This window comes from Rhipicephalus microplus, chromosome 9, assembly GCF_043290135.1.
Source record: "Rhipicephalus microplus isolate Deutch F79 chromosome 9, USDA_Rmic, whole genome shotgun sequence".
Lineage (NCBI taxonomy): Eukaryota > Metazoa > Arthropoda > Arachnida > Ixodida > Ixodidae > Rhipicephalus > Rhipicephalus microplus.
The window spans coordinates 8,803,125-8,829,350 of record NC_134708.1 but is presented as its reverse complement, the minus strand read 5'-3'; the positions used below and the strand labels follow the sequence as shown (position 1 = coordinate 8,829,350).

Genomic DNA, 26,226 nt, shown 5'->3' with positions numbered 1-26,226 from the left:
GTAGATGACAAGTCAATTATCGCGTTGAGTTTGAATGCCCTTTGCCGGCATCACCACGACTTTGCGTACAAATGTCTCAGTTAACCGTTTTTTTTTTTTGAAAAATAAACAACTAGCTCACAGAGCGCAGCTGGGACACCCTATGTGCAAATTTTTAAAGGAAACAAGTAGAGATACAATAAACATGATATGAATTTTTGTCTGTTTAAAGATGAATTCTTTACAGCGGACCACAAATAGTAATTAAATATATTCATTTCCTTTTTTAACGAATTTACGTGCGAAGTGTGAAGTAGGGCTGTCGAAATGAGTTAAACTTTGGCGGTTTGACGGGGCAGCAGCGGCGAAAAAAAAAACAGCAGCAGCAGCAGCAATATAATAATAATAATAATAATAATAATAATAATAATAATAATAATAATAATAATAATAATAATAATAATAATAATAATAATAATAATAATAATAATAATAAATTTTTAATTTAATTATATAATGAACTCCCATGGTATTTCAGCCAGTTTGGGAAAGATGGGTAGCACACGGATTTGCTTCATCTTCATTCAGCCGGCACCGTGTGTCTTCTGTGCAGAAAACTTCGCGTATATAGGGATACGTGAGTTTGCCTCCGACGGCAGCGACGATCGGTGGGCGCAAGGGGCGGCAGCTTCGCCTTGCTGCTTACGCAGCTGCCGAGTTTGACGGCGACGACTGCACACATGCAGCTGCGAGCACTCGTTCGTCTTGTTCTTTTTTTTATTTTTGTTTTTGCGGACGCACGCGCCTGTAGAGGTCGAGTACGTCAAACTGTGTCGTTCCGACCGAGACGCCGACGGGGAAGAATACGCGAAAGCAAATGCAGCGCTTGACTTACGTCAACTGCCCGAGCACCGGGAATATAAAGAAAAATATAAAGAGAAAACTGCGCGTTTGGTTTCAACACGTATAGCAGTATGGCAGCATCAGGGAAAGCGGGGGCAACAACAAATGCGGCACTTACGAGCGACAGGTCGTACGCGCAGCGGTGCACCCAATTAAAGGCCCCTGCGATGCGCTGCTGTTGGCTTTCGTCGTTTCGAAGGCGTATCGTGAATGGCCGTTCTGTTTAGATGCGGTGCAGTGCGTACACTTTCATGAAATAAAAGCGTGCACTCTTGTGAACGTGTGAGATGCTTAATAATTGTACAAAGCACAGGAAAATTGATTGGTTTATCTTATTACTTCTATAGTGAGATCCGTTAAGTGACACGACATTGTTTCTGGCCACCTGCAGTGACACTGACACTGGCGAAATAGCAGCACGGATACAAGCCCAGGTGGAAGATTGCTTTTTTTTTCTTCAAATTGTGCGTCGGTGGTTTGACGTCAAACGTAACGCTTCTGCTAAAGAGATCACGTTATCACGAACTGTCGAGGTGTCAATGAGCTCGCCCTTTTAGATCAGCGAGATTGTCATCATGCAATCCCATTCCTGTACTTTATCTGCCGCGGATATACGGTGCTAATATTTTTTTTAATGCCCGACGGCTCACCCGGAGGTCTTGGGTTCGAATCCCAGCCGCGGTGGACGATTTATGCTTGAGGCTCATGTTCTTGGATTTACGGGCACGTTAAAGAGGTTGCAGGTGGTCGAAATTTCCGGAGCCCTCCACTGCGGGGTTCATCATAATCACATTCGGGTTTTCGGGACGTAAGAACGCCAACAATTTTTTATGTTTTAGTATTTGAAAGTAGTGGGCTCTTGCTTCTTTGTTATATAACCTTGTTTTTCTTCGTTTAACTTTTTTAACACTCTTTAAAAGAGTTCACTGTTAGCCAACTCACGATGCTTTCTATGTTTGACAGTCTGCTTTCACGGTGTTACATAACTTTCTCTCTCTCTCTCTCTCTCTCTCTCTCTCTCTGTGTGTGTGTGTGTGTGTGTGTGTTTGTGTGTTTGTGTGTGTTTTCACCTTTTGTAGACGCGTGCAAAGAGAGCATCGATATCCAGTTCGAACATGGATTTCGCCGTTGCATTTGGTTGGAACGTGGCTCCATCCAAATTGACCAATTGGTCCAACCAATTGGACCAAGTGTTGGAAGGGCGAGGGAGGAACCAGTTGAGTAGCTTGGCTACGGTCACACAAGAGCAATCACTGGAGGTTCAGTATTGTAGGAGCTGGCTAGTCACCATTTTTATTCTATGTTATTTTTTGTCCGGGTGACGTTAGAGTTTTAGACGGGGCGTAGCTCTCTTGCGTACGGCCTCCTGCTGGGTGGCCCCGTGCTCGGTGGCATTTCAAGCCGTGCTTACGCCTCGCTGATTTGTCCGACCATCCAACCAAAGCGTGGGGAAATCGTATTCCGGGGCCTGCATATGTAAATATGAATTACACATCTCGGCCTTCACCTACGCAAAAAGAAAAAAACAGCCCTCAGAGGCTTTTTTAAGCATTCGCCTTAGACGACACGAAGGCGAAAGCAGTCTGCTCCTTCACTACTACCTCTTCTTCTTGTATTGTAATGCTCCGCCGCGCCCCAACGAAAGCTTTCTGCACTTAACGTGGTTTCGCACTTCCTTCAAGGTAGGAGTCATTGCCAGCTTTGCATGCTTAGCTGGTGGTTTTCCGTCCGTGTTGTTGGTACATGACGACAAAAGCCAAGGGTTCCAGCACCTTACTACGCTTCCACAAGAAGAGGAGGACAAGTCTTGCCCTCTGCGTTTCCCGTCATCTTGTGCTCGCGTTGTACGTCGTCGAATCCTTGACCGTTGTTCCTTCCCTACACGTCTCCCGGTTTTGCACGATAAGGCCACCTTTGACCAAGCGACAATGTCATGTGATGACGTCATCACGCGACGTCATTTTTGCGACGATATAGTGACGCTATAAGGACGTCACAAATTTTAGCGATCTGTGACAAGTTGTGATGAAGTGGTGTGATGACGCCATCGCTCGATGATGGTATTCTGCTTTACTCGTTTTGACGCCGACGCAGCGGGACGCCAATGCTCAACTCTAGCGTTTGATGAGGCGTCTAGGCAAAGTAACTTCTGGAATTTGTACTTGCCAGAAGCAGATTACGACGCAGCAGGGTGGCAAGGGGGACTCCGGAGTTACTTTGACCGCCTGGGTAAATATGACTGCACCTAAATCAAGTACACCTGTGCCGCTGTATACTTCACCTCCATTGAAATGGAGCCGCCGTAGCCGAGAACCGAACCCGCGCACTCGACCATTTCTCTTCCCCATTCTTTATAGGTACACACGTTTCTCAGCTCAACATCCAATTTTTATATCTTTATTCTATTAATCCGTTTTTTCGCCCGTCACGATCTTCCTTTCTTGCATCTCTGTCCTGCGTAGTCCACATCAGATGAGGGCCGAGCTATGTTTTCTTGTTCAACGCTGCTCCTGTGTGTGTGTGTGTGTGCGTGTGTGTGTGTGTGTGTGTGTGTGTGTGTGTGTGTGTGCGTGCGTGTGTGTGTGTGTGTGTGTGTGTGTGTGTGCGTGTGCGTGTGCGCATGCGCTTATCGCCGGTGACGTCAGCCTCGACAATGGCGCGGGAAGAAACGATGCCAGAGAACAAATCGGGTCAGGCTCGTGCGCGTACCACACTGCCGCGTTCCGCAACCTCCATATGGCGTCTTTGTGTATAACGTGCGTTACACGTGCATAGGCAATGTCGCCTGTCCCGGACGTCCCCAGTTTCGGAGCGCTATACTGCAGGAATATATACCGACCGGCACAATCCAGTACGATACGCAGAAATGCGAAACGCTGCGGTATATCATTTCGTGTTCGAAATAACATGATCCGAGAGCTCGAGCAACAATTTCTACGGTGTGGGATACAGTAACTGGGATGGGCGAAAGAGCGATTGAAATAGGATAGTGTTGGCCGTGGCCTTTACGTTCTCCAAGCGATATCGATTAACGGCACCTGTATCGTCTCTTAGATGTTGAGAAGTGGGTAGCGACAGAAAAAAAAAATAAAGTACGAGAAGGAACGTATAGTGACATTGAAGCATCCATTTCCGCGAGATTTCCAGCCTCGATTGGAGGGCGCTCAATCAGGCGAAAGTGGTCCCTGCGTTCGTGCCTTCGCAATGTCCCTGCGCAATGTGCAAGCGCTTACAGCTGTTGCAGGCTGTACGGTTCGGCGCTGTCGGGTGCGTCGTGTGTTGGCTGATGATGATGATAATAGTCTAAGAATTGTTGGTATTTAACGCCCCGGAACGGCCATACGACTAAAACAGGCCTGTAGCCGGGGGGGGGGGGGGGGAGGCGGTTGAGATGCCCTGCGGGCATGCACCCTCCCCCTCAAAAAAATCTGATGGGGGGGGGGGGTGTTTGAAAAGCGTTTTTGCGAAACCCTAACAAATGCCCCCCCCCCCCCCCGAATAGCGTTCCTGGCGACGGGTGATATATATATATATATATATATATATATATATATATATATATATAGTAGAATGTTTGGAAAGTTTTATATTTATTTTCTCTCCATCATCCTTCTGTTTATTGTTCCCAGTTTGAGTGTGTGGTGAACTCTTGTAGATTAAGTTATAGACGTGTAGCTTCGGTATCGCAACAAAACATTACAAAGAAAAAGTGGTGGCTTTACTTTCCAAAGAGGGGTGTGATAATAAAACACGCCCGAATTTAAGGCTTTATGAATTAACCTACTGGATCTTTTATTCTACTAACACCGATGCTTCTTGCATTTCGCCCGCCCTCCCTTACGGAAGTGTGACTGGGACGGAAACCGCGACCTTAAGCTAATAGCAGCGCAACACCATACCCTGTGACCAATCATGCGTAACAAATATATTAGCAAGCCAGCTGCGTCACATTGTGAATACATAGGCCAGGGCGGTTCAGGTTAGGCTACACGGCCGAGGGATCAGAGCCGACTGAACGTGTTACAGGAAAAAGAACAAAATTGGAGTGTACCCTAATGTTTCACATAACGTCTGATAGTGGCACTGGCACGTCGGCGTCGGTGTGCTCTTGTGTATTTATCGGTTGAATTAGTTTTTCGTCGCACTGCCATGGCTGATCTCGGGGGCCACGCAGGAAGGAGCGCGTCGTTGAGACCTGCTCCGCCAGGTGCCGCTACGATAGCAGCTCCTCGCTAGAAAAAAGGCCGCTCGTTTAATGGAATTTTTAAATAATGTTTATTAATTATCTTGGTTAATCGGTTAAAAGGCCCTTATCTAAAGTAGGATCATGCTGTGGTAACACATTAACCTTTATCTTGAAGCAGCACCATCGGTTTCGTACCTGTTTTATTATTCGAAGACCTTCTAAATATTCGGAAAAGGAAAACCGGAAGTAAGGGCTCGACTAAGACTGCTTGAAAAAGACAAAATGTTGTCACATGTTGAATGTGAGGAGGAGGAGGAGGATGAGGAGGAGGAGGAGGAGGAGGGGAAAAAGAAAGGCAAGGAGGTCAACCGGACGCATGTCCTGTTTGCTACTCTCCACTGGGGGATGGGGATCAGAAAAGAGGAAAAAGAGGAGAGGTCAAAGAGCACCGCGGGGGTACATGTGCGCCTGTCTACTGCACGTTCATAAGCGGTCACTTAGTCAATTAGCGCAGCAGTATATAGGCTAACACACAGACACACCAGCCTTTGCAAGACTTCGGAAGACGTGGTCGGTTTCGCTGTTCTTGTAGGTTCATTACGTGCTACCAACATGCCCAAGCTTTCACCCGTCAAAGATTGTCGCCCGTTGGACCTGTCACCAATCACTGAAATAAACGCTTATTTGACGGTCATTGCAAGTTTTTTTTTTTCCTTCTTCAGTTACGCAATGACGTTCACGGGACGGCACGCGATTTGGCGTGTCATGTGCCCCTTTGAGACTTCTCGCTCTGCGCATATGCTATGACAGCGTGTGAACGCGTGCACCCGATGGTGCGTAATTTTTTTTAACGACTCGCACTTCAAGCCCGTGCCCCCCCCCCCTCCCCTCTCTCCTCAAAGAAAAATTGTTGCCATGAAATAGAGCCCTAAATAACACTTGACCACATTTTGTGCTTGCCCGGCCCCCGTTTCAGATCAAGGTGGTGCCCCCTCCCCGTCCGAAAATAAAAAAAAATCTGAAAAGCGGGAGGGGAAGGGGTATAATCGACATTCGGCATTAGTAAGCGACCTTGGCCTTTGCATAGCCGAAACTAGCCAGTGCTATAGTAAGTACGGTAGCAGAATTTCGTGAGAAGTTATCGCTGTTGTAGGTCACACTGGATGTATGGGGAAGAAACTTTCGAGGTCATATTTTTCCAAAAAACCCGCTTGTCTGGTAGGTTGACGCTGTCGTTTAGTTTCGTCCACGCTGAACGCTTTTGTTGCCAAGGTGAGCATCGATTCGGGTCTTTGAAAAGGGCAAGTCAGCGGTGCGTTAAGGAGAAACTGATAAGCGTCGCTCGTCCGCAGCGGCTCGGACAACGTTCAGGTTGTACAGGTACGGCGTACTCTTTTGTCCCCGTGTTCGCTTCCAATTGTCTCGCTCTGTTCCCTGCATGGGAAACTTTTCTCTGCATGCCGAGCGCGAGTGCTTTATTGCGCGTTGAACTTTTGTCTTATGAGCGTCGAAGAACGGGGACACTTATTTCTGGGCAGTAAACGCAATTGATTCTCTAACGGTATATATTGATTGATTTGTGGGGTTTAACGTCCCAAAACCACGATATGATTATGAGAGACGCCGTAGTGGAGGGCTCCGGAAATTTTGACCACCTGGGGTTCTTTAACGTGCACCCAAATCTGAGCACACGGGCCTACAACATTTCCGCCTCCATCGGAAATGCAGCCGCCGCAGCCGGGATTCGAACCCGCGCCCTGTGGGTCAGCAGCCGAGTACCTTAGCCACTAGACCACCGCGGCGGGGCGTCTAACGGTATATAGGCGTCCTTCGTTTCATCGAGTCAGTGATGTTAATGTCTGCAAGGTTGCCTGCGTCTTCAGAACGGCACAACCTTGACGAAAGCGTTCTTTTTTTTGTAGTTTGTTCTTAGGCGCAGTAAAAAGAATGTTTTCGCAGATACACGAACAGATTTAAATATTGTTAGCGTGTAAGGTCCCAAAACCATGCAGGTATGGTTATGAGGTATGTCGTAGTGGCGGGCTCCAAAAATTTCGGCCACCTGGGGTTCTTTAATGTACGCCTAAATCTGACTACGTGCGCCTCAAAAATTTTTGCCCCCGCAGGAAATTCGGTCGCCGCGGTCGGGATTCGATCCCGCGACCTGTGGGTCAGCAGTGGAGCTCCATAACTATATAGTAGACCACCGTAGCTGGTACAAATTTGGATCATACAGATAGTCTAGCGATCACTGATAATATCGTCCAATTTCCCAAACTGCATTTTTTTATTGCCTCTGGGTCTGTTCACTTACACGAGCTAATTAACTGAGCGTTATCCTTATCTTTTCGTCCAAGCAATCGGTTCAACTCCGCATCTTCGTCTTGTTATAGGCACCTACAATCCCGGCTACTCCCGTTAGTTTTCATATAAGCTAGTGCATCACATCTTTCGTTTCTTCCTTGTCGAATCACGGGCTTCTGCCTTAAATTTCAGGGCCGCTCAGATGCGGTAATTGTACACTTTTTTTTGTTTTCGAGGGTAGTGGCTGTAAGAAGCTCGTCATGACCGATGCGCGTTTCGCACAGCTCTGGTGAACTCGCCCCTCTCGGACTCAACTATGAACCTCGAGTTCGCTAAATCGTTGCGGACATCGTCTCGACGTTTCTCTTCTTCTTGCGCTCTTCCTCGTCCTAAATTATGGCAGCTAATTGACTTTTTTTTTCGGGTGACAATTCATTTTTTTCTCTCTACTTCAATAACCAGTCGCCTAATTAATATTCGTGCCTGAGCCGAACACTGGTTGAATTCACGACTATTAAATAGGCTACAACTGCTTCGCATTCGCCAGCTGAGCAAGAAAGGTCGCGCGAAAGGAAAGTCGCAGGCATTCGAGCGTTGGGCTGCGCGCCTAGCAACAACGTTCTTCTTCTATATTTTTTTTCTTCTCGCAATCCAGTGCGACCGTGCTCACAAACAATATGATTCGTAAGCATACACAAATGCCCTCACGCTTTTATCTACATTAATAATGTAAGTAATCGATATCCGAGACGCCCAATCTGCATACCCGGCAAGTTTGTGCTCGCATGTGTTGAACTTTGCTTCTTGGCAAGGTTTGGGACTTGAAACCCCGAGCATTACCGGCGAAGTGTTCACGATGTAGTGTTCTTTCTTTAGTCGTACAAAATAATAAATAAAAATAAATTCTGTGTAGTTTCTTTAAGCTTTAGTTGTGTAGACGCTGTCTTATTTTCTCCTTAGCCAATATTGCAAGGATAGCCTGTCGATACAACTGCCAAATAATAATAATAATAATAATAATAATAATAATAATAATAATAATAATAATAATAATAATAATAATAATAATAATATTGCCGCTCACCTAAGCGGCACTCTCAAAATGCCCTTGAAGTTGCCTTTTCATTTTCCTCACGTGTTGTTGCGCTTGACTGTTGTGAAGACTGCGCGTGCTTTCGAAAACATCCCCGTCGCGCTCATCTGATCCTCAATGCTTGCAAGACACGGGAGTCTCGTTTTCTTTTGTGTAGCTCCATATTTTTGCTGTTGTTTCGTTTACTAGTGAATATTAAGGTCATTCTCCGGGTGCTCCAGCCTCGTTTCTTATTGTTTCCTTTGCTAGTTACTCTTTTTTTCTTTCTTTCTGTTACGTTGGTCTGGTTATTGTTACCTATCTGTGTACTTTTTCAACCTTCCGGTTTTTTCTTTCTTGTTGAGTGTCTCCCAATTTTTTGCGTGTCTTCCAGGCTTTTGAGCATCGCTCCAAAAGCTCATGGTGGAAGTGAGATAAGCGGTCTGCATATGATGACGTTTTTGTCGTGGCTTTATCTTCGGCCATGACACGTATATTCTGTTCGTATATTTTGCCGCCACGTGCGCGCCTGTGTGTGCGTGTGCGTGCGTGTGTGTGTTTTGGGGGGGGGGGGGGTAGTCGTTTGGGAGCGCTGATATCGCTGCGAGAGGAAATTAGGCCCCAAATTAGCGGTGCGTGAAGGAACCTCTTCCGCTGGCACAATGTTTACTAATCCGCTTATTAGGCGCAGGTAGCAGGGCGTACGCATAAAGAGGCGTGTAGGTCGCGTATACCGCTATGCGCCTTCCTCGCCTTTATGAAATACTAGCGCAGTAGGGGGACGCACTGTACACGTTGAATTGGGCGCGTGCTGGTGCGTTTCTATAGTAACGTTATTAATGCGTTGTTTTGAACCAGAGCGATAGATTGTATGAATAAGTTTTGAAAGCTGCACTAAAGTGAAACGGTTAATCAAATATGCTAATAAATCATTCTTGGAAATCTACACTGTCGTTAATTAGACCATCATAAGTTTGATAGTAGATGTTTAAATGAAGGTCAAAGTTTCATATGCAAGTTTCGCGCCAGTATATCTACACATCGACATTAAAGTGACATCAGTTGTTTAAAAGTACTTATTATTTTATTATTGCATTTTGGCTGCATTGCCTTAATTAAATTTTTTGAAACATGGCACGCTGAAGGAGAGGGGAAGGGGGCAATACTAGCTAATATTTTCTTGTTTTCCACGCACTGTCCACTGCTGTGCGATCTGCATTGTCTCAGGTGAACGAGACGCGTCGTTCTTGTCCCCTCTGAAAGAAGGAACCGTCCTCTCGACGTGCGCCTAATCCGTTTCTGTAATCTTCCTAACGAAAAACAACGTTGAATCTTTTTTTTTTTTTTCGATTGCTCGAGACGTGCTTAATGGAACACGGGAGTGCGGTCAAATCACTCCCAGCTGGAACAGGACAAATGATTTCCGGGAACATTCCTATTTTGTTTCCTTTATGATATTTTTTTTTGTTGTGTGTGTGTGGGGGGGGGGGGGGAGGATCTTCGTTTTCAAATCTTGACATTAAATGCCCACGCTCACCGTGTTGCATTCTGCAGACAAAAGAGAACCTGTCTGCAGCCAGAAGCTCGTTGTAACTTGACTCAACTTTCCTATAAGCGACTTGCGAGGGAAAATAAAAATTACGAAGACGCGATGAGAAAGTAGAGGAAGGTGGGGGGTCGTGGATCAGCGACCACGTTGGATGACTTTCGGGGAATCGCCAGCAGGAGACATACGACCTATTCCTTCACTAATTAGTGCCGTGCTCGATGAGCTTGTTTGCGCAAGACCTGTCGAGACCGACTGTACTTTACAAGTTTGCACGACGAGCTTGTATGCAATTCTCTTTCTGTTTAGCGCCGGGAAGCACGAGGACTAGAAGACACAGCGCGTTGTGTCTCGTGTGCCCTCGCATTTCATTGCACTAAACCAACGGCTCATAAAGATCTGTGACGTGTACCGATCGGACGACCAATGGCCACTGGTGACCCAAAATCGACTTACGTCGTTCACATCTGCCTTCGACAAATAGACCTATTCCATGCTTGTAAACAGTGGTGCAGGCGCCGTCGACATACTGAGGCGCTTGTTGCGACGTCGTGGCGCGTAGGCTTTCCGACTCACTGCGCTTGCAAAGAGTTTCGCAGCTGCTGTTCCAGTTGTCACGGGATCATAGAGGGTGGGTGGCGAGCTTTGGACTGGGCGGAAACCATGCGCTGCTACGTTGCTACAAGTGCCTCAGTATGTCGACGGCGCCTACACCACTGTTTGCAAGCATAGAATAGGTTTATACCCTTCGCCACCCAGAGTTCACTTCTGTTTGTATACGGCTCGTATTGCTATGGCCCATAAAAATAAGCAAACGTCCTGTCCCTGCGCTTCTGATTGGTTCAGTGCTTTATGACTGAAAGATTGAGCTGCGAACGACTGAGCCAAGGCGGTGGCTTTGCGGCTAACTTGGATGCGCCTCCGATACGTCGGGATAGATGTGGTCGTTTCACGAACCCTTACGCAATGCCGTTAAATGCAAACTGAAATGCAATGAATTCGTTTAAATGAATAATGTATTCTCTGAGAACTCTAGTGTCGTAAATCCTACGATCGTAAGCTCATTATCAGAGAAGGAAACGTAGGTCAAAGTACCATTTTTAAATAAAGCACTGAATTCTACGCGCGTGATTGCACGCCTTTCAAAATGCGTTTGCCGAGTTTTGCGAATATTAGCTCGACGAAATTTCCCTGAAGTGGGTATTTAAAGGCTCTGGCCGCATCAGCAGACAGTGTGCTTTACCTATATGAGATATAGACGTAAGCTTCAGTAAACACCGTCGAAATTCATGACGTCACGGCCTGTGATGCAGAAATTTCGAGGTGGCGTCGCCACTCGCATTTTCTTTTTGTGCCGTGAGTGGGGATTTCGCAATCGTAAGAGGGTAATTCGTGAAAAAAAAAACATTTACGAACAGTCGATGCACAGCTGAACACTGTCGTGCCGGCAACGTGGTCAGCGCGACCAGCAGTGATTGCAAAACAAAGTTATGGACGGTCAATTTACGTTCTCTTGTTAAGGCCTCAGTGTTGGTTTACAAACCCACGCACCACACGTAACGTAATTCGCCACGAGGCGCAACGTACCTCACCGGCCTCTGCAAACTATTCTTTGCCTCAATCGTTTATCGATTAGCGAGGCCCCATTGAACCGTGTACTGGTGCCCTCGCCCTCTTTTCCTTCACGTCGCTCCAATCCTGTGGCACCCACCACTATTACCATCTCCGTCCCGTTTGTTCCTCGAGTGTCTCCGCTCGCTGAAGTGCATAAACAAACACGCAACAAAAGCGCGCGAACACTGTGGCTAATTTTGTGCAGTGTGCGTGTGTAAAGGGGGCGGATGTAAATGCAGGCCTGCGTTCGCGCCGCTACTCTGAGTGCGGCGGTAAATTGAGAGCGCAAACACTCTACAACAACTACGCCATGATGTTTAGAAGAGAACAATGGCAATAATCTGTGATGAAAGGTGTACGAAATTGGAGGAGGCACAGTGTGCGCGATGAGCTCCGGTGAATCTGTGGGTCCGTGGACCACTTTGAAAGCAGCATGCTGCGAAGTTTTTTTTTTTTTTTTTACTATACAAAGGCCGTGCTGATAAAGCAGCGCACGCGTTTTGTATTCAGTTATTCAGGTAAAAATTGCGCTGAAATAGAAAGGACACCACAAAGAAGGAACACTTAAACAGATCGAGCGCAAACAGATTGCGCTCGATCTGTTTAAGTGTTCCTTCTTTGTGGTGTCCTTTCTATTTCAGCGCAATTTTTACCTGAATAGAATGAACCAACTAGCCCCTCAAGACGTCCTGATGTATTCAGTTACCGTAGGAGTGAACATAATGAGTCTGTGAACTAAAAAAAGAAAATCTTCGTGCTATTAAATGAAGTTGTGTAAATCAATATGCGAAACAGGTATTACCGACTGTTGTCGTTACGACCTTTTGTAGAGTCTAGCGTTATAGGCGTTTTATAGCCATCTGAAAACTTGTTACTAATGGTTGAAAGTCTGCTTATAATTCCTTTTTTTATATTTTTGATGAGCGGAACTTCATGCTCGTTGCCCCGCCGCGGTGGTCTAGTGGCTAATGTTCTCGGCTGCTGACCCGCAGGTCGCGGTATCAAATCCCGGCAGTGGTGGTTGAATTTTCGATGGAGGCGAAAATGCTGTAGGCCCTTGTGCTCAGATTTGAGTACACGTTAAAGAACCCCAGGTGAACGAAATTTCAGGAGCCCTCGACTACGGCGTCTCTCTTAATCATAATGTGGTTTCGGGACGTTAAACCCCGCATGTCAATCAATCAATTCATACTTGTTCGCTTCCGTCAACTGAATGGGTGTTTGAGTTACTTTCTATACTATAGGTTAGTTTATAAGCGTAAACTGCAATCTTTATGTGCATGGGCAGTTGGGACCGTCCAGTGTGCATACAACTAAATTAATTGATCGCCTCGAGAATATGGTCCGATTCGGTAATTGCTGTTGTGTCACTAAAACTTTAGGATAACTGTACAGTGTCCATGAACGCCAGCAGCTCTGAAGTTTCCAATTTGACGCACAATATTGGCGCGGCGATCTGCATACGGCCGGCGGGACCAGTGGCTATAGCCAGGATGCCGCACCAGCTGTCGCCGCGGTCGTGCATGTTTGGTACGTTGCATCTTAGCATACCCTTCATTATACCTAGCCTCCTGCATTTCTTATGACTCAGCGTCCTCGCAGCAAAGCCGGCGATGATGTACTGTCGCGCGTGTAATTTTCGGTTTCGTATACGATGTTCAATCTTGCACACCACGAGAGTCATTTGTTGTTCTTCGGATTCCTGCATTTCGAATTCGCCTCTCTGGTTTACTCATAGTGCACGCGTTCTTTCTTGCAAACTTTATTAAGAAAGCGTTTCTTGTCAATATATTATGCCCGCCGGGTTTTCTTTTTCCTTTTATATCCACGTCTTTGGCAATATGAAAATTGCACCTCGCAGCAGATGTTTGCGGTGGAATTATATAAAGAATTCCACGGTAGGCTTTCCTCCTCTTTATAGACGATCATACTCCAGTTACATACAGGCTTTTATACTGTATCTCTTCTTTTCTCGTAGAAAATGTTCGCGCTTGAATCATGCATGTAATTCTATGGTTGCTCTTACTTTCTGGTAATATATATTCGGTCGCGTAATATACGCGACATTCTGATTCCTTTTTCTATTTCTATGAAGAAAGGGTACAGCAGAAAATTAAATTTCGAACGCGCACTGCCTCTCCTTTAGAATCGATACGAAGCAAAGCTGTTTCTCGCGCTTTCTTGCTTTTTTTTTTTCAATGGTTATACCGATCATTTTTATTAATACTCGCGTTTTTCTGGTTGCCTTTCTCCCAGATGACGGGAAATGCGAAACCGACGTCTTCTTTGTCTTCTTACCCAACGAGCGAGACTAGAAGCAGGATGGCGAAAAAGTTACGCTTTAGCGAGAAACTTCGTAGGATGTGATTTATTGCGTCATCGCCGGGTTTATACGACGCGCTGACGGCGCGAAGTTTGCTCAGCCGGAGAGTAAGCAAATGCCCTTTTCCTAACCGACCTATAAGTAAGCTAACAACACCAGCTGGGAAGAAGGAAGTTCACCGCCTGTGAAATGTGAATAGACAGCTGTGCAGGCAAGCGAGCGTCACCCCCTGGCGATCGCAGATTGAGTGCTTTCCTCATTTTCCCCCATCTTCTTCTTTCTTAACCTTCTGCATCTTCTTGCTTTCACCTTTCCTCGGGTCTTTATCTCTTTGCTTATTTCCCTCACATTTTCTCCTCTTCCCCTCCCTAATGTTCGCATCACTCAACCTCAGCCTCACTTGTATATACCGCCCCTTGCTATACTGTACTTACTGTACTGTGCATCGATATGGTAATGTGTACGTATGCTTGTGGGTGGTGGTGGTGGTGGTGGTATCTTCATTTCTCCTAGAAAAAAAATGGACGACACCAGTACAGAGACTGGTTGCACTATTTCAGAGGAGGTCGGTGAGGATCCCTTGGGACACTGGTTCGCTATGCCTCGCTATGCACATCGGTATAGTGTACATATACAAAAGCATCAGCCACATTAGCTTACCTGCATTTGTATGGAAGCACGAAATGCTTCATGATTTGAAAATTTCTCATGCTTGTCTATACTATGCCAGGAGCTCTTTGGCACAAAACCCAGCTATTTCTGCTGTGTCCCCGCCGAGTTTTTGGTCGATGATACCTACGTCTTATGTAATTGCTACCGAACTGCAGAGTTGTCTGCTATCTTTCTCTTACGTTATGATCTTCTCGTTGAAAATCGCACGTCTGGTTCCTTTTCACAAGCTGTTCCGTCATCCAACTCTTCCAAATGAACTCATTTCTCAGGCCCAATGTGTATCACCTCGGTCGGTCGTCGTTACAAAGTCGGCCTTCAAACGTGTCACACAAAAACCTCCTTTTAGTCATTCATTCTTCGATCATTCTCCGAGTTAGGGGCGTAGCCAGAATTCTTTTTTTTTTCGGGGGTGGGGGGCGAAGGCACAGACTTACTTTTTGGCGTGAAATGGCCATTCTTCGCTCTCTGTGCCACGGCTAAAGAATTTTCGGAGGGGGGGAGGGGGGCGAGAGCCTAGGGGCCAACTCTTTGCTACGCCCCTGCTCTGAGTATATCCGCCTTCCTGATGACGTCGCATCAATTCATGATAATCATTTGTTTACAGCAGCTTTACTTAATATTGTATAAATAGATTCTCCTCTCCACCCTCCTTTTCTTTTTACTTTGCTTGCGCAAAGCGAGTGCATGCAGCCGTCTAGTACACGACTTTTTGCTACGTGTATGTTTTGTAACCTCGGTGCATTTTCTATCATTGTTTATCACTTCTTTGTGAACGCGTGATATGCCTTTGTTAAACTTTACCTAAAACTGTATTTATCGAGCGTTTGTACTAAAACGTTTTATTGCCTTTTTTGTATCGTTTATTGTAACCACTTTTCTATTTAATGCCTTGAGGGTTTCAGTAAATAAAAAATAATGTTCAAAACAACTTCACTGTTAAAGAAACAACTTCACTGTTTAAAAAAAAGCGCACATTTCAGGATTATGCAGCGTTCTATGCGTCAGCTTTCTTGCATGCATAAGCACGTTGCACTAGATGGCACGTCTATGAAGCCGTCGCTGCTGTCAGCCTGTCAGAAGTGTCGTAGCTCGGGCGAGTTGGTCATCCATGAACTTAGCCTGTATTTGCGCGGTACATATAAAAAGCAAGGACTACACAGACGTAAAGAAAAGTAGGTGCTAAAGAAAGGTAGCGCCTATACCTTACTTTACATCTTTGTCGTCGTCCCTTCTTATGCGTACCACGCTAATACAAGGCTAAGTCAGCCTGGCGTTATGCCTGAAATGCTGTTTTCTTTATTCCTTATTCAGTGTACCGTTTCGGGCAAGTGCGTCACACGCACTGTGAGAGACAGACTGGGGTCAAATCGTCAACGTTGGTGTATCGTGCGTGATTGCATGTAACAACGCCACGGGCGTTTCTTTATGCGTTTATAAGCATAAGCCATATATACCTCGAGTTGTTTAGTGAAACTTGCTTGTTGTGAAAACGTTGCGTATATAGTTACTAGCTATCGAGCAGCAAAGTGGCTTATCTTAGAGGATTTGTCCTTGATTATACGTATCGTTCGCTAATTCGCTCAAGGCTGCGAATACATTACGGAACAGTGCGCGAATGCGATAGATAGCGTACGCCTATCGCTAGCCTTAGGTTGTCAAAGTCGCTCGTGAGTCGGCTCACTCAGGCTGAGATTCAACTGTGAGCATGAGTCCGAGTGAGTCTGATTGACAAAATTTGCATTGAGGCTGAGTACAAGTGATTTTGTTTGTGCAAAATTCTGGTGAGACGTAGTCCGGGTGACTCCGGTTGAGAGAAAAAAAAAATTAGTCTGTGTCCGAGCCAGTCCTAAGCGCAAAACGCATTTTTTGGGCGATTATGAGCGATCTTCACTTTGTTTTTCGCGGCTTCTACTGCCAGCATCAATAATGCCAGAACCAGTCAGCAGTGATATTTTCCTGCACCAACGACGTCATGCGTGACGTTTCCGCTCAGGTCACGTGGCCCTACCAGATGGTGGCGGGAAGTTCGTCTACTGTGCTGTTCAAGCTACGTGGAAACACGCTTTCACGCCTGGTTGGGCTACGATGGGAATGCCGAATTCGCCCGAGTGTGCAGTTTCTCCCGAAGCCTCGTTCAGCGCGTAGACCCGATCGATTCCATCTATGTGTGTTTCGTGGTTATCCATCTTCCCGCGTAACCAGAGCTCGCGCACCCGTTTCCTGTATTCGATCAACGTTGGGCTTAGGGAAATTCGTTTATTTTTTCCATTTATTGTAGCGCGGATGCATGCTTATTCGCGACCCTATAGATTCTGTCCTTGTAGCAATGGGAGGCCGTGCGATTCGCGGGAACATCGACAAAAAAAAAAAAAAAAGGCGCGCCTTCGCAATTTTTGAGAGATAAGGCGCATCGCTCACTCTTGATGCTCTTGGGTGTCGCGTTCCCGTGGAGTTGCAATTTGGTTCCTGTACGACTGCTCGTCCTGTGATCAGTATGACCGATTGGAAGCAATAAGACACTCATAGACCGCTTGCCCTTGCGTCACTGAAACAGCCACTTTAAATAACGAACACGGTGGAACGCGATGTTTGAGACGTCGCGTTATTGTTATTAGTATATAGACTCCGTGTCAGCCCCCATGTGATTAGACTGCTTTGACGACATCAAATCCGTCATCTTGGAGCACCTGCACGTTATACTGCTGCATCCATGCCATCCTGTCAATATATTCTGTGCTGGCACTCGTACAGCGTTAGACGTGGCGAGTATACGCTGACCAGGAGGTTGCGACGCCCTTTAACGTAATACTCAGGTCTCGTATGTTCTTCCATGCGCCTCCACCTGCTTGCAAATTCATTCGCACGTGGTGCGTGTTGTACACGCTTTCTTGCTCATCCGTATTAGTCCATGCTCTTCCAGCTGTTAGATGTTACAAAATAAGTTATTATGCATTCATCTAAGATGACTCTATAAGGTGAAAGCCATTCAGTGTGTCCATCTGGTCCTCATCACCAAATCAAGTAATAATCATCACTGATCATCAGTCATCCCCTGATGGTCATGATTAACCGTCTTCGCTAATAGTGTGGTGTTCGTATTGACGACAACTACACGCACGGTTACTTTTCTTGTACGATGAGGGGAAATGAATACTCGACATTCGTAGCTCATTTCTAATTTTTTTTGGCTTCTCGACGCGCGCGAACACATGCACTCCTTTTCATAAATATAGACGCGCTCCTGCAAGCGTTGCGAGAATATTTCTTTCAAGACGAGTCGAGATAATTTATACCACCATGCATTGAAGTCCTCTTCTTGGGTATTTTGCGGGAATTGTACGCGACCAAACGAAGCGCCGTCAACTGAATTCACTCTTATCGCTAATTATCGCGCACTTCTTGGCAGCTGTCATTGTACAAAAAGAGCGCCTTAATTTCTCTTGGCAGCGGAGGACAGCGGATGGTTCTAAAACCTCTTCGTTACGTCATTTTCGAAGGGATCTAATGCTTACGTGGTGGGGAAATCGTGGAATAAATGGGATTACGGTGAATGTGTATCCCTGATGAGGCGGCATGCTCCAAAGAGCCTCTTAACGGCATTTGCTTGTGAAAGACGTCGAAATTATCTTCATAACCGTTACGCTATACTTGAAGAAGCGATGGCCTGCCTGCTGGTCTCACTGCGCTAGCGTATAGACCTATGTTTTAAACAGTGGTAGGTGAGATGCTTGTAACGACGTCGCGAGGCCCAGGCTTCGCAATGTCGCTACATTAATATCATTACTGTCATTACGTTCTTACTGTAATTAGCGATCATGTTCTTATTGTACTAGTGATTATGTTCATGTTGACTTATTATGTTCTAGTGAAATTGCAACTTTCGAATCCGCTGCCTCTGCTGCCCCAGTGAGGTACGGCCTAGTCGGGGGGTTTAAGTCCTCCTTTTGCCTTACCTCGCGGGCAAACCCTGTATGTCTTATGCCCAAATAAAAAATAATAAACATCTGACATCCTTTCTTTCAAAGTATACTTGAGTATGTCGACGGCGCACCACTGTTTACAAACTTGGAATAGCTTAACTTATCTGTAGTTCTGTCTATAGCTGAACTTATCGTTGCGTTGGGGTGTTTTATACCCAAAAGCCAGTCGCTGCTCCCTTCTATCGCGGTCGCATTGGCGAGATTTTTTTAACTACTAGTTGGGATTGAGAAGAATACGTTAGGCTTATGCAAAATCTCCGTTAAGTTATGCTTTTGTGATCCGGTACGGTGGTTACGTGGTTCAGGTGTCTCGGGTTCGAACCCGGCTGCGTATGTCCCATTGGGATAGAGGCTTTGGAATGTACCAATGGTTTGTGTACTTAGCTGCGTCATTCCACGTTAACGAGCCTCTACAAAGAGCCTCGGGTGGTCGAAATTTTTGAAGCCCTCCACCGCAACGTCTCTCATAATTACGTAATGGTTTTGACACGGAAAATTCTTCATTATCATTTAAGCAATGCACTCGCTGTCATGGCGAAGTCATCTCGTCTTGCCGACACGTCGGCTCTGGCAGCATTCCCTCTTGGGCGGCGACTGCCCGTCTCAGCTAAACCAACCCCGTTTAAACGCATATTCTGCTTGGGAGCTTAGCAGCGCCGTTCAACTTGTAACGACAGGCAAAACAAGAACGCAAGACGGGAACAGAAAAACAGGGTTGACGCGAGAACACTCGGCGATACCGTGACTGTCGACTCGGCGGTTGCAGCGCCTGTGTACGCATCCATCGGCTGCCACTCCGGCAGGTCATTAGTGGCGCGTCAGCGCGGCCTGGTTCTATCTATAGTTGGTATTCAATGGTCGGCTTTTATTTTTCGCCTTTAGCGCCCGAGTGATGAACTCTTCGAGCCAAGAGTGTTACGCTCGGGACCTCGCTTGCTTGCGCATGTCTAATAGACACGCGGAAAAGCTTACGCTTCCTGGGCGATGATGGCGGCGTTGATCGCCAGACGCACGGCAGTTTCGTGGCCATGAATAACGCAGTTTTTTTCTTTGTACATTCCTGCTGCAACTTAATGAGCGTTGTTGTTACGCCGCATCGCGGCTATCCGCTGTTGTTTACATCCTTCTTTCCCCCTGTTTTGTAACAGCGGGGCTCTTTCGAGGGATACTAATTGGGAGAAACGATATTTCTCATATTGGGTTAGTTACTCTTTGACAGTTCCAAAACTATACTATTTGTCGCGACACAGTTTCATTAGCGAGGAAACGCGGCAAACTTGAATAAAATGCTGTTCGCGACACCACCTTGAAATTCCCGCACCAAACGTCGTGATGCCATGGACATTGACCGCTATTACCAGGTCCTGAGTAGGTTTTAATCAGTGAGAATGAAGTATATTGTCTTCTAATTGGGTCACAGATTTGACACATACCATGTTTCAGGAAATTTCGTAGAGCCTGCAAAATAAACATCGAAATCAGTGACATCGGCGGCAATGTCGGCGCAAAGCTTTGAAAAAGTGAGCTTGTCTTGATTTTCTTCCGTACATTGATATGTATGCGACGGTGAAACTAACTTGATCAGTGTTCTCAGAGTAGAATATATTAATTTAAACCGATTCATCCTTTTTTGTTTTAGTGTCCATTTAAGGAACCGCCCTGCCGTCGCCTCGTGTCCCGCGTTGGAGTCGCGCAGGTCCCACGTGTACATATGATACACATAACCCCGAGCAGGCTGTACGTGTGTAACGCCAGCGCTTGCCTGCCCGTAAGCGCCAGGCCTGACCGCACGTTCGCGTCGCAGCGCGTCAACGCGTCGCTTGTATACCTAATGTCGCGCCCTCTCCCTTTATAGGGAATTGGCGAGAGGCGACAGGAACGTGCGCCGTCTTTCTCCGCGAGCTTCGCCCTCTTTCCCCATATTAGGGAGATGCCCTCTTGCTTTATATAGGGAAGTGGTGAGAGGCGAGCTTCGCCCTCATTGCCCATAGGGAGAGGGCGCGACATAGGGAGGGGGCGAGGTGCCGAGTCTACACGCCACGCGCTGACACGCTGCAATGTGCCCGTGTGGTCAGGCCACGTGGGTCAGTCCTTTATTTGTTTATCCGGGACAGCGAAGCGACAGCAGAACGCCAACGCCGGGACTTCGACGTTCCGTGCTCGACCAGCAAACTGTAGAAAAACATTGGAAAGAAGAGCGTGGGACACAAAATAAATAATCGAGCAATAAATTACATAATCGCAAGGAACGAACAGAAAAAAAGTGCCGCCATATCCACGAAGTGAATGATGATGAGTGGGCGAAGCTCTGGAGGAAAACCTGGTAAACCATGAATCTTCCGTACATTTTGCCTACTCGATTTTATTACAATGCTCCCCCTAGCGTACGTCGCCGCACTAAATCGAACGATTGCCTTCCACCAATGACACGTGCCATATGTGACATCATTCCTATTTTATAACATCTCGCATCTTTAATCATCAACTACAAGTACCGCCGTCTAGTTTATAACATCTTGCATCTTTTTATCATCAGCTACAAGTCCCGCCATCTAGTGAGCACTGAAAGAACTAAACGAGAGGTGGCTACATGCAGGAGACGGAGCCGCCATCTAGTGAACACTGCAAGAACTAAACGAGAAGAGGCGGCATACAGGAGACGGTACCGCCATCTAGTGGACACTGCAAGAACTAAACGAGAGGTTGCTACATACAGGCTACAGGGGACGCACAGCCCACGCCCTAAGGAGCTTCGCCCCTAAAAATATATAAAACATTAGATAATAACTCAAAAAAGCATATAAACGCAAGGGAAGCACACCCGTATAAATGCTCCGCAGTTCGTGCACGCAGCTGGCTCTCGCTTGGGGTGAAAATGGCTTTCACATCTTGTTTGTATGTTCACGCAGTTTAATGAGCGCTGTTGTGGCGCCACTGCGCGGCGAGCCGCTGTAGTGTGCATATTTTTTTTTTCGCCCATATCTTCTTTTTTTTCTGTTCGTGCAGTCTGTTTCCTTTTGAAAAAAAAAAATTGCCGACGTGTTTCTTGCGGATCCATTAGCGTGTCATGGCTCTCTCGCGATAGCTGACGTAATGACTGCTGCGGGGCTCGCGAATTATCTCCCTCCATCTATGTCATGTCGCTGCATGCCGACACTTCCTCGTTGGCGCATACTCGCTTATTACGTATTAGACATACCGGCTACGAAACAGCTGCCGCGTGAAGAGATTGCGTGCACGTCCGGAAATTGTTGCGTGTCGAAGTGAAGATGTGTAAGTCGCATCGGCGAGCTGTGGGCGACTTGTGCGCATTATTTTTACCATATCGTTGAGGCGTCCATTCCCGCCGCCTTCCTCGAAGGTGAACAAGAAACACTCTGTCGAATGGCGGCAGTTACAAACCCGATCCTACCCGAGTCTAGCTATCGTGTACGAATACACCCAGATTTATACCCAACAGACACATGCAGACATTGCGACTCCAGAGACACCTTACGATGGGGGTGTCCAGACATAATAAACAATAACCGCGATGCAGCCTTAAAATAGCGATGGCCTCCGCGCGCTCTGGGAGTCTGTGTTGCTTAGCTAGGACTTGGAGCAACAACTCTAAGCCGTTCAGCGAGTCGAGGAAGCCGCCAAGAGCCAGCAACCCTTTACCGAAGCTTATAGGCGGGATCCATGCCCGTATCCCGCCAATTTGCGGGGCACTGTCGAGTTACTTTAACTGATATCGCATCGTGTACACCTCTCTGTAGGAGATGAATTCTTTTACGTTCTCTCGTAACTGTGGCCATGAATGAACGTCTTTTAAAGAGCAAGCTTCAGATGCCTCATCAGTCACGAAATTCGCCCGTTGGCGATGTTTCGCGTTTAGCGGCGTTGGCAGGAACCGGTGATGTAAAGAATCGTCACGAAAAGATGTCATCATACGACTTCACGATTACGTATGGCAGATCGCCAAATTTCGCTAATTCATTATGGCGTCACTCGATCATGTTATCACATCGCATCGTAACGTGATCAAAGCTGGTCCGATCACGGGGGCCACGCAAAACCAAGTCAGGCGCAGAAAGCTTTCGAAAAGAAGCGTTGCAGCATCATTACATCGGCGGGAAGGGAAAATAGGGTTTTCGACTTCAAGTTGTTTTAAAAGGGAACGTAGATTTTGTTTTTTTTCTTTTCACAGGGATGACCGGGAAACTGTTTATTGGTACCTTGTGTACGTTTGTTGCAAGCATGTTAAATTTAAATACTTATTTATCAAACAAAACTGGAAGGTCTCCAAGGCTAAAAGCCGTGAGAACGGCTTTACAAATGCCCTGGTACATGGCAATAGTGCAGAAATGATTACAGGTACATAACATCTTGATCTTATCTTCCGTGTTGGTGTTGGCGCGATTTACCTGCTTTCACGATGAATGGACATTTCAGGCGACACCTTTTTAACACATATAGCTCACAAAATGAACAAGACAGTGCTGCATACGACGCGGACATATACTGAAACTTGGCTTTGCCACTGTAGCTTTCGTTAAGTCTTACCTTATTGTCAGAACCAGCTGTGGAGGCGCTGCGAATTTCGCACACTGTTTTTCTCTGGCTGCCTGGTTGCACAAGGCGTCCAGGCGTTTCTGCGAAAGGACTCGACGGCACGCTTCTTTTTTCATCATCGTGAAAGCTGCTGTGTTTTGCTGCTCTACCGGCTTTCACGTAGCGTGAAATCGGCTCCTTTCTTTCTTTCTTTCTTTCTTTCTTTCTTTCTTTCTTTCTTTCTTTCTTTCTTTCTTTCTTTCTTTCTTTCTTTCTTTCTTTTTTCTTTCTTTCTTTCTTTTTTTCTTTCTTTTTTTCTTTCTTTTTTTCTTTCTTTCTTTCTTTCTTTTCTCGATTGAAAGCAAGTTCGTTGTTTCCTTTTTTGCACACTACATTCCGGTTATAAATGAACGTGATCTCGCGAGTATTTTACTTTTGCTTAGCTTCTAGCGGATTCTCTATAGAACAATTTCTACGTTGAAAGCTTCATCACCCCCCTCCCCCCTTTCGACCTCTCTCGCTCTGTGAATGGGCACTTGATTCAGTGTTTCTCGCTCAATTCTCGTCCACTTCATTTGGCACATGTTCACAGCTGCACTCGTGTGTTTCTGCTTCTTTTTCCTCCACTTTTCCTCTCTCTCATTTCTTATCATTCATGTTTACTCTTTTTCTAACTCCTTGGCGCCTGCTGTGACTCGCCCGTGTTGGTCCACTGCGTAGCTACGTCGGTAGATGCTTGGGCTGGCAACACGAATCGGGCGGTCACTGCAGCTCCTTTTTTTTCTTTTTTTCGGAAGCCCTTCCCCCCCTCCGTCTTCTCCATCCTGTCACACAGGCTGGCGCCTTTGCTCGGCCAGCCAGCGGTTTCTGCGTTCTTCCAGCCTGCTTCCCAACATTCCAGTCAGCATTGCGCCGTTTCTTCTCGCCTCCATTGCCGGTTTCTTCTCCATCTCGTTCTTGTTCTTCCTAGGCTCCGTCTTTCTCTTGTTCTCCTCCTTGCACTTCTCTTTCTCCTTTTTTCTCCCTCGTCTTCTACTCTGTATTGTTATCATTGCTCTTCATTTTCTTGTTTTTCTTTGCCCGTTCCTGCAGGTTCATCTGCTACGGAAACGGTGCACAGTGTTCTCGAGCCAATTCAGAATGTTGCCTTCGGAAACAGCCCAGGAGGTTGGAGCATTCCAACTTCCTTGGAAATAGCCGACCAGACGTCGGCGAATGCTTTGCGCATGCGCTGTACTCATGCGGGCTCCGTCCCTCGGATTCTCGGGTGCTTATTCGCGAAAAGGCTCGGTGCCCGTTGGCTTGGATTTAGGGGTGCATTACAGAACCCGAAATTTCCGTAGCACTGTTAACATACGGCGTCCTCATAGTCATATCGTGGTTTATGGACGTAAAAGTTGATATTATTATTATTATTATTATTATTATTATTATTATTATTATTATTATTATTATTATTATTATTATTATTATTATTATTATTAGTCGAGAACGTATTCGCGTGCGAGTTTCCTGGAGCATTTTGTTTGGGTGGGTGGGAGGCTTTAACAGCCCCTTTCTTTTTGGTATAGTGAATTCGTTCATTTATATGTATGTATGTATGTATGTGTACTATATATACGACACATTTAAGGGGGCAGTTTTTCCCTCGTATTTAGTCTTGTCTGTCGTGAATTTTAACTCACCAAGTGCTGCAGCTTTTCGCTCAAAGAAAGAAAAAAAAACTGACAAAATAAAAAATGCATGGTTTGGCAGTGCAGATGCGCGCAAGCCGTTACCCTATCCCCCTTTTCTCAATGCCATTCTCTCTCGATTTCGTCGGCCATCTACCTTTCCCAGCTTAAGCCTGCTTTGTTGTTTGTTTTTTTTTTTTGGTGGGGGGGGAAGGGGGGATATGACTTTGCGCTGCATCGTAATTCCTCCGGCTGGACAGGCGCGTATCCGCATTGTTCGTGGGCGAACAGCTTGACCGTCGGTCATTTGTTGTTTGGCTTATAGTGGCCGTTCATGGTAGCATGTATATATCGCGTGGCTTTGCTATCTCGAGATATACGGCAGTGTGCCCCTCTGGCCGTCGCATTGATTTTGGTCCGTCTACCGGCGTTTCTTCCATTCCGCGTTTGTTATCAGTATTTCTTTGTTTTCCTTTTGCCATCTTTTTTCAAGATGTCTACGGCTGCCGACACTGTCAAACTTCGTATTATTGTTCTAGTCGGAATAGAGGCAGTGAAATTAGAAGGTTCCACGATTCTTGTGAGAATACCTTATCGTTCATCGCTGCGCAATCTTCAGCGGCTTTTTTTTTTCATAGCTTATGGTGCAAACATATATTGTTGCTTTACTGCTTTAATGGTTGCGTCGTTTGTGCGCCTGGCTATATACCGGCTTCCTCTGATCATGGTATACGTTTCATTTGACGCAATGAATAATAAAAAAAGTCGGCGCCGAAGCCATTGCATGTGTGACGATGTCAAAGCTCGATTGAAAAAACAGCCTGCTTTCATAGTAACTTGAAAAGGGTGACGTCACATCCACATTAACGATGTGTAGTTGGAAATGATCTTTCAACATTCATTTAGCTTTTTATGCAACATTTATAGTTTTGGATAGCCATTATCGCTGTTGGTTTCGCGTTTTTGGTGGCGTTAATCAAAAAAAAAAATTGGTGGTCGTTTAAGCGAAGAGTAACCGGTGTTCGTATATGATTCGTTATAACCGATAATTCGCTTTATTTGTGTTCGCTTTTACGAGGTTCAACTGTATACCGTGTTCTAGTCTGTTGTCATTGCGGGAATGCGTGCCGTACAGTTCTATTATCAGCGACGTTTATCTGCACCTTCGTGAAGAGCGGCGCCTGCGCAGTGCGTATAAACGGTGAGGCTCAGATTTCTGCACCGTGCTCACTATACGCGTCATATGATTACCTTTCACGAAGTAAGCAATGTGCGGAATAGCGAAATATCCTCACTGCTTACACGTATACTGCGCATGTGCCGAGCTCTTGCTTAGGCGCCAGTACAGGTTGCTGTGCAACACGTGCTTCAGTGTTTATGCTAAGCGTGATCGCGACTTGACTCATAATAGTCTTCCGTGTTTAGCAGAGCGCAGGAGGTG

General features: G+C 46.2%; 1 protein-coding gene across 5 annotated transcripts in view; it reads left to right on the top strand.

Moving 5' to 3' along the window:
* Positions 1-26,226, top strand: part of LOC119163436 (adenosylhomocysteinase-like 1) — a 281,699-nt gene that overhangs the window by 175,743 nt on the left and 79,730 nt on the right. The window lies entirely within an intron of this gene.